This window comes from Mirounga leonina, unplaced genomic scaffold, assembly GCF_011800145.1.
Source record: "Mirounga leonina isolate KUSES-001 unplaced genomic scaffold, KU_Mleo_1.0 Mir_152, whole genome shotgun sequence".
In the NCBI taxonomy this organism is placed as follows: Eukaryota; Metazoa; Chordata; class Mammalia; order Carnivora; family Phocidae; genus Mirounga; species Mirounga leonina.
In genome coordinates, this window is record NW_023270380.1 from 41,717 (window position 1) to 55,595 (window position 13,879).

A 13,879-nucleotide genomic window follows, 5' to 3' on the forward strand; every position below is an offset into this window, starting at 1 on the left:
CGAGCTACTATTACAGAAAGATGCTGGAGACATGCCTTCTGGCATCTTGGTATAGGAAAAAGTTGAGATCAGCTTTAATGAAATGATCTTATCAGAGATGATACTTGCTTGCTGGCCAGTCATCTCCATTAATGAGAGCAGTGTCCCAGTCTCTTGTCAGTGTAATCCAGTTCTGTGTTCTGGGACCCAACACAGTACCCTTGAATCTGGCTAGCTATTGAAAAAATTTATTCTGGATCAGAAGAGACAAGCGAAGGATCAGAATAATTCCAAGCCTCTCATTAACACATTTGATTAACAAGGTAGTGTCATGTCCGAATGTAATACAGGACATACCTATAGATCATTTTACCTGGATCGACTTCCTTTGTGAAAAAAATTTTTTTAAAAGATTTTATTTATTTGAGAGAGAGCGAGAGAGAGAATGAGCAGGGGAAGGAGCAGAGGCAGAGGGAGAAGCAGACTCCCCTTTGAGCAGAAAGCCCGACGTGGGACTCGATCCTGGGACTCTGGGATCATGACCTGAGCTGAAGGCAGACACCCTATTGACTGAGCCACCCAGGTACCCTTTCTTTGTGAAAATTATGTTTGTTCTTATTCCATATGTAAAATATTGACTATATACTACAGTAAAGATGATTTGGTATGAAAAAAAATAAGATTCCAGAAGACCATTTTCTTGGGGTCACTTAAATTAGAAATTTACATGTGAATCTGTGACAGGGAGAGGAAGAGATAACCTCGGGCTCCCTCACCCTCTACAAAAAATGTTTATCCATTCATGGGTTTCTAATAAATGGGCTAAGAGGAAACAGAAGGTTGAAACAGGAACAGTCAAGAGTTTGTTTCTAGACATGAGAAAATGTCAGGATGATGCAAATAAGTTTCAAGGACAGATGGAATCCACTATTAAGATTTGGGGCAGTTCAGGAGGTTTATTAGTTACCTATTGCTATCTAACAAATTAACCCAGAACATAGCTTAAAACATTTATTATCTCCTAGTTTATAGACAAGAATTAGGGAGCAGCTTAGTAGTTGGATGATTCTTGCTTGTGAGATTGTGGTTGAGCTATTGGCTAAGGCTGTGTTTCTTCGGAAGGCTTCCTTGATTTCAAGATGGCTCACTCACATAGTTGTTGGCAGGAGGCCTCCATTCTTCGTCATGTGGCCCTCTCCATATGTCTGCTTGGTGTTCTCATGACATGGTAGCTGGATTTGTAAGACAGAGTTAGAAGTCACACTCCTTCATTTCTGCAATATCCTATGAATAATATGAATATGAATGATCCCTACCTAGTGTGGGAAAGGACTACACAGGGTGTGACATCATTGGGGGCCAGCTACCACAAGAAGTTATGCCAAATGCCAGCCTAGGAGACTGTAGAAAAGGCTGCATTTCATTGAAAGTAAGAACTGCCCTATCAACTGGATGAAGAAATGGGTTGGGACAAATATTAGACAGTCTTAGGGAACTTTAGGAGTGGAGGGAAAGGAAGATTATGCAAAGTAGTTACAGGGGGTCTTAAATCTCAGATGTAGAATATTTGGGAGATGTTAGAAAACTGCCTTTCTTAACCGGAAACCTAGAGACCAAAGTGTAATGGGAAAGATTAGAACGGTCATAGAAGGACGTGAACATCTCTTCCTGGGACATGCCCTAGGAATGATCACATTGCAGATGACCTTGAAAGCTTAATGTGGGAGGCAGTGAGTCTTTTACTAGATGGGGAAGCAGGTTTTGAGAGGGAGCAGGCATTACACCAGACCTGGTAGCAAGGCCAACCTAAATCAGCTTCACCTACGTGGCCAATAGAACAAAAGGTAGTGTGGTTTTAAAACTAAATATAACTTTATTTATGTATGTAGGTACATATGTATGTAATTTCTGCACCCTATGTGGTGCTCAAACTCACACCCCGAGATTAAGAGCCAGCCAGGGACCCTGAAATATAGCCTTTAATAACATCAATTCCACAGCACCTACCTTGAGGGGTTAAGGGAGAGTAGCAGGAGGAGTGAGATCTCCTGTTGGCTTCATGTGCGACATCAGTATTTGGCTAGAGTTTAGGTCAAGTAAGACTCAAAAAAATCTTCCTATGTCCTGTATTATTTTACTTATCCATCCATCCATCCATCCATCCATCCATCCATCCATCCATCCATCCATCCAGTGTTTATTGATCACTTACTTTGTGCCTTGATTCTCTAGAGAAAAAACAAAATTGTTGAATTTTTAGTTCATAAAATTATATGTTTCCCCCAAATCATTACCATAGTATTGTGTCTCTGGAGCAGGTTACTACACTAGTCAAGGAGAAGGGAGCTAAAATTTGTTGGAGGTGAAAGTCACACAATTAACAAATGGCAAAACTACAACTAAATTCAGGTTGGCCAGTCTGTTTATGCCCTTTGGATCACATCTCCAGAAATGATTTATCTTAATTTTTCTTAACACGGTAGCACTCTCTCCCCTAATGCTTCACCAAGAAGCACTGGCTATTGGTTTTTGTTTTGTTTTGTTTTGAGACAGAGAGAGAGAGAGAGAGCAAGAGTGCAGGAGTGGGGGTTAGGGGCAGAAGAAGAAGGGGAAAGAGAATCTTAAGCAGGCTCCACGCCCAGCATGGAGCTTGATACGGGACTCATCTCATGACCCTGAGATCATGACCTAAGCCAAAACCAAGAGTCAGATGCTTAACTGACTGAGCCACCCAGGTGCCCCAGTTATTGCGTCTTCTGAGAAGAGTCTTTGCTCCCAAGGACACCTGAAATAATCTTAAACAAAATTACATTAAAATATTCCCATATCTTAAAAAAGTTAGAGTTAAGTATGCTTTTGTAAACATCTATTCTGGTCTCACACTGTAATTATGAGTCTTCCTAATAGATTATGGGCACTTAAGCAAAAAAAATTTTGTGTACATAAATAAACATTTAAAGAACAGAGCTTTGTTTATCAGACATAATTCTCAATAGATAATATATATTGTTATTTATACATGATACATAATCAAAACAGAATATAATACTGTCTACTAGTAGACTGTCCTCATTGTTATGGGCTGGATTGTGTCTCCCAAAATTCATGTGCTGAAGCCCTAACCCCTTCTACCTCAGAACATGACAGTATTTGAAGATAAGGTCTTTAAAGAGGTAACTAGAGAAAATGAGGTCATTAGGGAGAGCCCTCATCCAATCCGATTATCGTCTTTACAAGAAGAGAAGAGGAGGACACTGGCAAGCACAGAGGGAAGACCACGTGAAGCCAGGGAGAACCAGCCATCTACAAGCAGAGAAGAGAAGCCTCCGAAGGAACAACTCTACACCTTGATCTTGGACTTCTAGCCTCCAGGTCTGTAAGAAAATAAATTCCTGTTATTGAAGCTACCCAGTCTGTGGTACTTTGTTATAACAACTCCAGCAAACTAATCCACACACTTATACAAATGAGGGGATTCAAAGTTAGAGAAGTAAAATGACCTGCACAGGTGTGTGACACGATCGGGCTCAAATGTGGGTTCATTTGACCAGAAAGCCATCTCCTGCACCCCACCCCCAACAGAACATGCTCTAGGGAAATAATAAATAGTAACTATGGCTTCCCTCTAATGAAGTAACTTTACATCCTCCCATCCTCTGCCACCCAAATCCTTTCCACAGTCCTTTGCAGAGCAAGTCACTGATCACTGATGTCTCCATGTCATCTCTGGTTTCCCGACTCCCACCATGGACTGAGAATTTGTTACCTTGTCTTCCAAAACAGTGACTACAAAAGCTTCACACATTTCAGAGGATCCAATAGAACATTTTTCTTCCTAAGATAAACAATATATTTTAATGCTTTTTAAAAGGATTTTGACTGGAGTTTCATTTTTAGTCAAAGTGGAGCCCCAAACTCCTATCGCTAGCCCTTAAGTAAGCTTGGAACACACGTGGATTTTATCAGGCATGAACTCGGGGCATGTCTGTTTACTGACACAACCAGATCAATGTGCAGATCCTGTCGGTGTGCTGGACAAAGAAAAGCAGACTGTTTGGTTCCAGACTGTGTGCTGAGGACACTCCCCCATGATTGTCCAGACTTTGTCTCAACCTTTGTTATCCCTTCCTTCCCTGACATTCAACCCAGAACCAGAAATCAATGAAGCAATCAGTTTGTAAATAGGGTAGCTACAGTGCCATATTGTGTTTATTATTGGCGACCTTATAAATAAAGGAGACAGATTGTTTCAAATTCAAAAGGGGCCAAATGACTTACCGTGCAATGAGATGGTAGGTACCCATTCAGATAAGCTCTTACTCACACATGTGGTGCATTTAGCAGTTACTTTTCCATTTCTCCCTTCCCAGCTTTTGATATTTGGTCTTTATTAATATTTGTAGCTTTTTAAATGTCTTTCCTTTTCATCTAACATTGGAGTCCCAGAGTTCAGCCCTAGGTCTTCTCCTTAGGTCCTCTCCTCTTCTTGGTCTATACTCCTTCTTTGATGATCTAATGTCCTCCTATCCTTCATCCATGTGCTGACATCTCTAGACAGCACCTCTCTCTGAACTCCAGACTTATATATTCAACTGTCTACTCAATATTTGCTCTTGGACATCTCATAGGCAACTCAACCTCATAGGTACAAATCAAATTCCTAATCTTTCTCCTTTAACCAGCCCCTTGGAGTCTTCCTTATCTTAGTTAATGACAACTTCAGTTTGTCAGGCCATGATCCTTGGAATTGTCTTGCCTCCTCGTGTACCCTCAAACCCCAGACCCAGTGCACCAGGAGGATCATGCTAGCTCTACCTTCAAGGTATGTCCAAAACCTTCCCACCACCACCTCTGCATTCCTGGTCAAGTCCTTCATCTCCTAATTGGTCTCCCCACTCCCCTTGTCCTTGACAGTTGCTTTTCATCTGTAGCCCCAGGGATCCTGGGAGCCTAAGTCAGATGCTGCTGCTACCTACCTCAATTCCAGCAGCTCTCAGCTCATGCAGAATTGACACCACGTCTACCACGGCCTATGTGCGTTTTTCTTTTTTCATTTTTTCTATGCCTGGTCATGGAAGATGATTGCTAACATTTTCCTAGGCACATGAGGCTCCTTGCTGTTTCTCTGACCTGCTGACACCGTCCCTGCTAGCAGGGATTTTGCTGTTGCTGTTCCCTTTGCCTAGAATGCTCCTTCCTCATTCCATGATGGATCAAAGTAGCTCACTATGACTTACACAATAGAATGTTCCTTCCCCAGACACCCAAACACTTAGTGACCTCCATCCTTCAAAGTCCTTGCTCAGATGTAACCTGTGTGAGGCATTCTCTAACTACCTGATTAAAACATACCCCCGTCCCATTCCCTTTCCCTGCTTTTCCTCCTCTGTGGTGCTTTTCACCCTCTGACATGATATCTAATTCACTTATTTTGGTTGCAGCTCTGTGAAGCAGTGGTTTGTTTGTGTCTGTTGTGCTGATTGACATTATCCTCAACCACTATAGGCCTCGCATGCAGTGGGTGCTTAATAAATATTTGCTAAATGAGTGAGTTAATGGAATTCCTCCTACACAAGTCCCTTATTTAGACAGGAAAACCCCACTGCCTGGGAAGAAAGAGTACACCCCTGATGGCTTCAAAGGGAACTTGTGAATTAATCTAAATCTAGTGGGTGTTGTTTTTGAAGTTCCCTCCTAAGATAAGGTAAGGTTTTTGTTTATGTTAAATATGTATGATTTGGAGGCTCTTCTTTCACTGTGTTGATCTCCATTCTTTTAGACATTAAATACACCCCTTGATACACAGAAGCATTCAACAGATATGGGCCGAAGCCAGCCAAATCAAATTGATTGGTTTCATTTCCTTTCCTGGAACAAAGCAAACTTACCCATTTTTGGTTGGTTGTTTTTGAGTCTTTTCTTGTCTGATAGTATTTCTCTGCATTTGATTTGATTTGATTTGAGTTGAGTTGCTTTTAAAACTCAGGACCACTGTTATAAGGATTAAAAGAAAAGAAAACAAATATTTTTAATCAACAAAATCTTTCCTGCTGCTCCTATTCATCTTCTGGGTTATTTCAGATTGATGCATTTGAAGGCACTCCCTTAGGGTATGTGGTAGGAATTCACTCTGCACTCTCAAGTCCCAAAGGGCAGAGTTCAAATTCTACAGAAACTAGATCCCAACAGCAACGAGGCCCAGTCTGTATTCCTAGGGAGGAAGAGCCCAGAAGCATTTCTCACCTAGGGCTTCCCAAATCTGGTTCCCTGCCATGCTTGGGAGGTGCAGAGCTCTAGAAGTCATTTCCAGAAGGGTGTAGTGGCAGCAACCCCAGGGGCAGTTGCCACAGAGCCCTTCCCCCCCGCTTTGGAATCCTCCTCAGTGATGCTGTGCACCTCTCTTTGCCCTCCATGTCCGTGGAGCTCGTGGGAGCTGAGAGCTGTCTGTGAGGGATGAGAATACCAAGGAAAGCACTTCCCAAGGTGGTGAGCACAGAGGCCAGAATGATGGCAATACCTCTAGCTGGACCTACAAAGATGCTTATGATTTAATTAGGTAAAGACCATGGAAAAGCCTCTCCAGGCAGGGATAACTCTATAAAATATATTTTTGTAAATATTTTATTTATTTATTTATTTGGGGGGGGGCACGAGACGGGGGCGCAGGGGTAGAGTCAGAGGGATAAGCGGACTCCCTGCTGAATGCAGAGCCCATTGAAGGGCTCCATCCCAGGACCCTGAGATCGTGACCTGAGTCAAAGTCCTATGCTTAAAAGACTGACCCACCCAGGTGCCCCTAAAATATTTTTAATGTGACTTAAAACTTTCCAATTTTGACTGATTAGAAAGCCATCCGAATTAATGAAATTTTAGAATTACAGAAAAAATTTTCAAACAAAATATTTGATCATGAACAAATTCTTAACAAAAGGCCTCAATCAATGTTTATGGAATTACTTTAATGAATAGATAAAAAATGGTTTTAAATTCACAATAGGACAGTCCTATTATTTCAGAATTGCCGGCTCGGGTGATTACACTTGTCGGGAAATGGTGACATGAACAGTTCTTATCTTCAGGGGGAGGCTGAAAAATTAGAGAAGGTCAAGGTTTTGCAATAGCTAAGAGGGGTTTCTAAAGAGTTCTTATCAACTGTAAGGATTTGGACAGCTGGACAATGTTTGACCTGGGGAGGTTCTGTGATGTGTGTTTGGGGAGGGAAGTTGGAAGCATATCAGTTGCTGCAAAGGTCTGGGAAGGAGGCTTTTTCTATCAAAAGGGTCCAAATAGCTGGGAGGGCAATTCTGGAAGGTCGCAGTAGGTCTCAGAAAATGGACTTGGTGTTTCTCATCAGTGGCAGCGTTGCAACAGTTGGGAAGACCCAGAACTGGGGATTTTAAAGAGGAAGAGAAACCAAGACCGGGGGGGTGGGCGCGGGTGTCTGTGTACGACATGAATGGCAATTCTGGCCTCTTCCCCAGCAAGCTCTTGGTGCCAAGTTGCCTGTCATCCCTCCAAGGGCCCTCCCTGGTGCTCTCATTTTCCTCCAGGTACTTATGTCTATAAATTGCCATTCACCTCTTTCACAGCAGTCCTGCAGGATCAGTTAAGTTTGTTAAAAATACTAGAGCACCCACAAACAGCACTTGTGGAAGATGATGCCTATATTAAAAGTAACTATTAGATGGGGTGGCTGGGTGATAGACATTGGGGAGGGTATGTGCTATGGTGAGCGCTGTGAATTGTGTAGGACTGTCGAATCACAGATCTGTACCTCTGAAACAAATAATACATTATATGTTAAAAAAAAAAAAAAGAAGATAGTAGGAAGGGAAAAATGAAGGGGGGGAGATCAGAGGGGGAGACGAACCATGAGAAACTATGGACTCTGAAAGACAAACTGAGGGTTCTAGAAGGGAAGGGGCGTGGGGGGATGGGTTAGCCTGGTGATGGGTATCAAAGAGGGCACGTACTGAATGGAGCACTGGGTGTTATATGCAAACAATGAATCATGGAACACTACATCAAATACTAATGATGTAATGTATGGTGATTAACATAACAATAAAAAGCAAAAAAAACCCTATTAGAAATGTAAATAATGTACAGTAGTACTTCATGATATGTGGAAAAGTTTTGTATAAATAGGGTTTTGGCCAATCAAACCACATTGAAATTTTACTATAAGGGTTTGTTATTCCATTCAAAAAGTGTACAATATGTATACCACTGTGCTAGGCTAAAGCAAACAGTTCTTTAAAATGCAAATAACCATCAGTCTTATTTAATACAATTTGTAGGTTTGAATATTTTAAACCATTATAATTTTGAAATATAATGAAATACGTTAAGGTGAAAAAACCAAAAATATGGTATAATAATTAATTAGTATAAAGTGAACACCTATGTAACCACCACTCAGAACATATCTGAACATTAGAAGCCCCCTATGGGCCCTCTCCTTCCCAAATGTAACAATTATCCTCAATTATTCTGACATCTCATGCTGTTTAGTTTTTCTCATTCCTAAACTTTTTGTACATCAAATCAGATAGTTTATGCTTTTTTTGGTATCTGGCTTCTTTCCCTTCTCATTATGTCAGTGAGATTCGTTAGTGTTGTATTTATCTGCAGTTCATTCATTCTTTTGACTGAGTAGTATAACATAAATTCCAAAATTAATTCACCCATCTTACTGTTTTGACACTTAGATTGTTTCCAGTTTTGAGCTCTTACAAAATCGCTGTTGCATGCCTGGGTACATGCACAGAAATGTATGGTACACAGAGAGAGCTGTAAGTTCTGGGAGTCATTTCCAAGATGAAGCAATTTAATAGTTGGCACATGACCCTCCACATTCTCTTTCCTGAAAACCATATGTCCCAGGTGGCATAGTTATAAGACACAAGCAGATTGGATCCTTGAGTCACCACTTGGAAGAGAGCTGCCTTGGAGAACCACTAGATCTGCAGTGAATTACTAGATCTGCAGTGAATTTTGAATGACCAAAAAATAACTCCTATGTTTCTAAACATTAAAATTTTGAGTTTACTTCTCACTGCTCCACAGCCTAGCCTAATCTGGCCAGTAGAAACAATATAGACATTTGACCTTCAGAAATATTTTTTACAATCAAAATCAATGATTGATTTTCGCATCTGAAAATTTCATCATGCTAATGCAAGCTCTTAATTTATTCATTCTATTTATTAAGAGGGTGATGGCAAGTGACAGAAGGACATCTGGAGACAGGGGCACCAATACCAACATGTTGGACCATGTTCATGACCCCTTACCGTAATACTAGCTGATGGAAGAGTTCAGGGCTTTGTGATTGCTGACAAGGACTCACTGGTGGACCAGCTAATGGTTTGGTGCCATTTATATGATTTCCCCCATGTTTTCTAGTGAAAAATGCCAAGATTATTTTCCTTGTCAATTTTCTCCCTAGGATGTCATCCCCAGTGGTAAACAGAGACTAAGGAAGGGTATGGTCACGAAAACAGCCACTCCAAGGTACAGGGGCTAAGAAGGGGAACTTCCATGAGTTTGCAAGTTGCCAGGGAGTTGCTAGCTGGTACAGGGTACCAGCTAGAGCTTGAGAGAGAACCCAGTAGCCATGCAGATGTGGCCATGAAAGGGAGCTTGAGAAGTGGAGTGTGGGAGCTGCAGCCTCTGTGGGGACAGGAATGGCGGTGGGCTGGGGGTTGCTGTGAGGGGAGTGAGGTGGGCACAGAGCGGGAGGAACGTGAAGGCACGCTGGGCCCCTCTGTGTCTGTCTGCCATCATGCTTGGCCATATGATCCTCTTCTACCACCCTCCCATCTTCCAAATCCCCGAGGAGCTCCTCTTATTGGACATCTTTAGACTGGAACCACACGGAGAAGGGTGTTTTGGGAAACATCATCCCAGCCTCAAATGGAAGCCGTAGTATCCTGTTGGCAACAGACGACCCAACTCTGAATCTTCAGTTTATGAGAAGTAATTTTCTCTTCCAAGAGTCTCTTGGACTCTTACAGGACATTTAAAAATTAGGGCACAGCTGAGGAAAAGATATGAGATCAATTTGTCCAAGGGAAAGGGCTGTGGCTTAAAGAAAGAATAAACACACATAGCTGTACGACCTGTTAACATGAAAGATCTGGAAACCATACACTTCTGATTTGGTTATCTGTTGTTATTTATTTATGGAAGATGGGTAAATAGTGAAATGTTATAAATAGTAGAAAAATAGCTTTGCATTGAATTTGATGATGGAAATTATAGACTGGCAAGAGATATATTAATTAAAAAATTATTATAGCTTACTTCTTGAATATGTCAAAAGGTAGAAAAGTGAAAGGGACACAGTGAAAATTCCATTAAGATGGTTTTTACTACATTAGTAAAAAAGTATAAAGTCACTATAATTAGTAAATTTGAAAATTAGATAATCTTTACTAGTGGAACAGGTAGAAGAACTTTATGGAAAAAAAAAAAAACACTGGAAAATGTGTTGGAGTTAAAGAATTCCACCTTTTAGGAGATGAAGAGCCAGTATCAGTAGGTTATTTCAGCAGGAGGCGCTATGGTAGGGCAAACACAAGTACATCAACATCAGAGGGCCAGGGAACACTTCCTGGAGGAGGTGATATCTAAGCTGAGACCTGTGTGATAAACAGGGACAAGTCAGAGGAATGACTCTCGGTCTGGGTGTGTTCGGCTGTGGTGGGCAATGGGGTGGGGTGGGATGCTGGAAGAACTGGAGGAGGGTTTCAGAGTGGGGTGGAGTTCACACCTGGGCTGGAGGGCCACATAGGGACGAGATCTTAAGAGTGGAAATTCCGTGCCCGGGCAATTGTCGGCATTTCCCAGGTTTCCTACACCCAAGACATCATGGAGAGAGACATTACACCAATTTTGTAGCCGTGGTGAAATCAAATGGGGGTACACTAGCGGTCAATGCATTCTTAAAAGAGAGCAAAGAAATGGTCTTTCCCATTCATTGCTGTAAGACATAGTCAGATTTGATTCATGTGTTCCAAAAATATTTTATAGAAGCATAAAAAGTAGTAATAGTCGTCTCTTATTTGCCCCACGTGATTCTAAGTGTGGGGTATAGGGATGAACAAAATAAAGTCCTTGACCTCATGCACTTGTGCGAGGAGACAGACAGTAAACAAACAAACAAACAAACAAACAAAAACACATCATTCAATTGGGAGCCACACACCGTGAGGGGCCTCTGGCAGTGCCTGACCTCAGTCGGCATTCTGCTGCTCCAGGCTCTCTCTCCATTTTTGGTCTGGAATGAAATACATGGTGGATGTGGAGCCTGCTTTCCTGAATCACCTGCGGAAGATTCTTATAAATATGGGAAGAATTAGTTCTGGGTATTTTTTTTTTTTTTGACACTGAGGTTTCTGGGTATTTTTGATAAGGCTGCAGGAAGTTTATTAAGCTGAATCTAGAAAGATGGGCCAAAATGAGTGGGGATGGGACAATATGCAACATAATAAGGCACAGCATACAAAAAAGGAGCACAACTAAAAAGCTTCTGCACAGCAAAGGAAACCATCAACCAAATGAAAATGCAGCCTATGGAATGGGAGAAAATAATGTGAATCATATATGTGATAAGGGGCTAACACCCAAAATATATAAAGAACTCATACAACTCAATAGCAAAAAACTTCAAATAATCCAATTAAAAATGGGCAGGAAATCTCAATAAACATTTTTCCAAAAAACGTATGGATGGCCAACAGTACTTAATAAGATGCTCAATATCATTAATCATCAGGAAAATGTAAATCAAATACCTCACACCTGTTAGAATGGCTATTTCAAAAAGACAAGAAATAACAAGCATTGGTAAGGATTTGGAGAAAAGGGAACCCTTGTACACTATTTGGTGGGACTGTAAAGTGGTGCAGCCATTATGGAAACAATACGGAGTTTCCTCAAAAAATTATAGAACTACCATATGATCCAGCAATCTTATCGGTGAGTGTTTGTCCAAAGAAAATGAAAACACTAATTCAAAAAGATATCTGTGCCTCCATTTTCATTGTGACATTATTTATAATAATTGAGACATGGAAGCAACTTAGGTGCCCCTCGATGGATGAATGGATAAAGAAAATGTGTTATATATACACACAATGGAATATTACTCAGCCATCAAAAAGAATGAAATCTTGTCATTTGCGACAACATGGGTGGACTTTGAGGGCATTTTGCTAAGTGAAATAAGTCAGACAGAGAAAAACAAATATTGTATGACCTCACTTATATGTAGAATCTAAACAAACAAACAAACCCAAACAAACAAAAAACAAACAAGATCACAGATACAGAGAACAGATTGGTAGTTGCAAGAGGTGGGGGTGGGGTGGGGTGGGAGAAATGGGTGAAATTTTTTTCAGTTTAAATAAATTGAATAAAACTTTTTTTTTTTTTAAGGGAGTAAAGCAGGAGTAAGAAGGATACAAAAACTAACATATGACCAGATGTAGGGGTAGAGCAAAATTTTGTACAGCCTAAAAGCTTATTAAATTTGAGGGCCTTCTTTAAGAGAAAGAATACCAATTAGATAATTAGGTATAAAAATAAATATTTATTTGAAATAAGAAATGCATCACAACAAGCTATAAAATTTAAAAGGCCAACAAGTACCATTAACTTCAAGAAAAATCCACAAGAAAACATTTAATAAACTGCCTGACACACCTCCCTACGCCGTTTTCTGACATTTTTTAGCTGCATACCCTTTTCTTTCAATTTTACTGAGGTATAGTTGACAATTAAATATTGTGTATATCAAAGGTATACAACTTGATAATCTGATACATAGATACATTGTGAAATATTCACCCCTACTCAAGGCAATTGACATTGTTCATCACCTCACATAGTTACCTTTGTGTGGTGTGTGTGTGTGGTGAGAAATTTAAGATCTACCTTCTTAGCAAATTTCAAGTATATGATACAATGTTGTTAACTATAGTTACATGGTTGTACATTAGATCTCCAGAACTTATTTATCTTGTGAAACTGAAACTTTGTGCCCCTTGAACAGTATCTCCCCTTTTCCTCCTAGCTGCATACCCTTTGACCACTTCTTCAATTTTGTAATTTGCTAATACACCTTCCATGAGAGGAATAGAAATGTACTTCACATTTAGGTGAACTTGCTGTTTGTGATTCTGGTACAGGGTTTTGCCCTCACAGACATAGGAAGTCCTATCTGTTCTATTTCATGTGATTTCCTCCAAAAATGTATGATGCATTTGTAATTGTGCTACATTTAGAGTACACTTCTGATAGGAGAGAACTCCCATTTTGACCAGATGTAGTGGAGAGAGTCAAACTCTCTCTAGTACTCAACACTCACAATACTGTGTTTTATGATGTAAAAAATCGCCACAGACTAGCTTCTGGCTCTGTCTGTCTCAAAATCTGTTGTTACTCTTTTGCTACTGGAACCCTTCCAGTGCTGGGGAATGTAGAAAAGTTCAGGTGGACACCAACACGACCCCACAGAGGGTAGTTGGTGAGTCATTGGTAGCCTTTTGTACACCTGGACATAGGAACTATAAAACCACATAAATACATCCCATGGGGTCAGGGCTAGGGAGAAGCAAGCCAGGTGCCTGAGGCTCAAAATGTAAAGGGGCTCTCATTCTCAGGGTCACGCAAATGCAAGGTTGGTCTCCCTAAATTTTGCTCCCTTGGCACCTCTGTTACCTCACCCTAGTCCTGACTCTGTATCCATTAATCCCAAAGAAAATTTGTCTCCAACTTCACTTTCCTCGGTTAAAAAGTCCATGGCCACTTTAAAGCCACTTAATATGAGGGGAAGTTAGAGTTGAGACAGTGGACTGAACTGGTAGTGGTTAAAAATATGTTATTTGGGGGC

General features: G+C 40.8%; 1 long non-coding RNA gene across 1 annotated transcript; it reads right to left on the reverse strand.

Annotated features, from left to right (window-relative positions):
* Positions 1-3,745: 3,745 nt before the first annotated feature.
* Positions 3,746-10,617, reverse strand: LOC118012877. The gene is made up of 3 exons (XR_004679851.1): positions 10,495-10,617; positions 5,868-5,970; positions 3,746-3,814 (listed from the first exon to the last, which is right to left on the reverse strand). It is a non-coding gene; the product is annotated as an uncharacterized LOC118012877 (long non-coding RNA).
* Between the last annotated feature and the right edge of the window lie 3,262 nt (positions 10,618-13,879).